Here is a 2,500-nt window from a genome sequence, read left to right on the forward strand (position 1 = left end):
CACAACCTACTAAAGTATGTTTCCTTAAGAAAATATTATTATGACATAATATTCAAATATTTTGTGTAAAGCAAGACTTACTGTACATCCTTCACTTCATTTGTATTTGAAATTAGTGTGAATATTATTTTTTTAGAGTATGCTTATTTTTCTGCTACACATGTGCATTTCGTAAAAGTTAACGATTAGGGACAACCAGTGGGTTTGTTATGGGAAACTGAATAAGAAAATATATAAAAATAACACAAGTATCACAAATATTTGTCAATTACTGTAATTGTTATTGCGCAGAGTTGTAGACTATCTGGAGAGATAATATGGAGTCTGTCCATTGAAAAGCCTATTATCATCTTGATATAACATAAGAAATAAGAAATACAGATCTTGGAAACTAGTAAAACAGCATGGTTAAGTGCAAATAGCATAGCAAAGGAGGCCAGGTGTGTTCGTAGTCAGGTCTACAAGATAAGCACCCAGAGGAGTCAACACTCAAATAAGCTTAATGGCCATCTTTTAGTCCATTTGTGAGGTGAGATATATATATATCAAATTCACATGACAGCTGCATAAGCTCATAGCCAAAGTTCTTTAAACATAAACATGGCCATTAAAGGCACACTGATAAAACTTTTGGTACATGCAAAATAATCAAAAAGAATTTGAGTTAGAAAAGTAACCACAAAAATTATCTAATTTCAAGGTAGAAGCACCTGTTTTTACATCCAAATTCTTCAAGTTAGCTATTTAAAGTCTACAAGAACATGAAACCAGAATATGTACAATGCAATGCAAGTGGCCACATCAACTAAAAGAGGTCAGGTCAGTGATGTCTTATTCCTTAACTTCTTTTTCTTTTACCTCACATTAAGTATTTGTTACATGGTTCCTTTTCTCTAATAATTATCTTTAAATCTTCAAATAGAAGCATGATCATACTCCAATACACACAAGCCTCAAAATCAAACACAAGTCAGGCAGAATATGTGTTAAAATCTACTGTCCTGCTTGAGAACCGACAAAACCTGTTGTATACCAAGGGATACTCTAAACATAAAATTAATTTTATATTTATTTACCTTCCCTCTTTAAAAATACCCTTCCAAATTAATGATTCATTCCTTATTTACACTGATAACTTCAACTCAGTATTAATGGTAATGCAGGAAAGTTATTTAAAATTTGTATATCATAATAGTAAAATAAATATTAAGAAAACAGACCAAATTTACTTTAGCAAATCAGAGCCTGCTCTTCATAGGCTGAACTCTTAACTTTACTGATTTCCTCTCCACCTGTAAATGTATTACTATCTTGCATGCTCAATTATTTTTATTCCTACATACACACAAAACACATCACAACAAAACTGGGTAGCAGGATCTAAATCCAACAATCCAAAAACAAGTTAATCTCAAATTGGAAACTGGAAACTGGATCTATAATAGATATTGTTTTATCTGATATAAGGACTGTAGTTGTCCTGCAATATCTTTAATACTCACAAACTGTTCTGTAATTTCTTCTGCCATTTTTCTCTTTGGTGTGATGAGGTACCTGTCCATCTCCACATCCAGTCTTTACCTGAAAAGAAAATGATATATATGAATCACAGCATCTGTATTACGATGGACAATCGGAAATGCCCATTTTTATTACTAATATTATTTTATATTAGTACCATTATTGTCGTCATTTATTATCATGATGATGATTATCACTGTTATTACAGATGTTATTAAGAACATCCTCATCAATCATCATTACGTTTATTACTATCATTATTAGAATCATCTGTATCATTATCATTATTATTATTACCTTAATTATCATTATAGCTATTACTACTATTATCATCATCATTATTGCTATCATTTTTATTATCATTATTATTATTATCATTATCATTATTATTATCATTATTAATACTATTACTGTTATTGTTATTATTATCATCATTGCTATCATTATAATTATTGTCATTATAATTGATGTCATTATCACTACTATCACTATTATTTGTTTTATTAGTTGTAGTAATGTAATTGTTCTTGTTATCATTACTATTAATGTTGTTATTACTGTTGTTGCTGTTACTATTATTACTACTATTATTATCATCATTACCATGATCATTATCATTACCATTATCATGAACATTATTATCATTATTATAATCAGTATAATCACTTAAATTATTATCATTATCGTTATCACCATTAAAATAATAATAATTATCATAATGCTCTTTATTATTATAATTATAATAGTAATTATAATTATAATCATAATCATAATTATAATTATAATTATAATCCTAATTATAATTATAATCATAATAATCATAATAAGAGTAAGAATAAGATTTGAAGGCAACGTAAAGAAAGTGTCACACATTAGGATAAATTAAAGAAAAAGAAACTACCATGAAAAGAAGTCTTACAAATTATTATTTTTTTCCTAACAACACTCCCATACAATAAATAAATAAATAAATAAATAA

At 27.7% G+C, this 2,500-nt stretch overlaps 1 long non-coding RNA gene across 1 annotated transcript in view; it reads right to left on the reverse strand.

The window, feature by feature from the left end:
- Positions 1-1,372: 1,372 nt before the first annotated feature.
- LOC125043265 overlaps positions 1,373-2,500 on the reverse strand; it is a 13,646-nt gene continuing 12,518 nt past the window's right edge. Inside the window, exon 3 of the long non-coding RNA XR_007116409.1 lies at positions 1,373-1,581. This is a non-coding gene — a long non-coding RNA (uncharacterized LOC125043265). The remainder of the gene's footprint in view (positions 1,582-2,500) is intronic.

Source organism: Penaeus chinensis, chromosome 33, assembly GCF_019202785.1.
Source record: "Penaeus chinensis breed Huanghai No. 1 chromosome 33, ASM1920278v2, whole genome shotgun sequence".
NCBI classification, from domain to species: domain Eukaryota; kingdom Metazoa; phylum Arthropoda; class Malacostraca; order Decapoda; family Penaeidae; genus Penaeus; species Penaeus chinensis.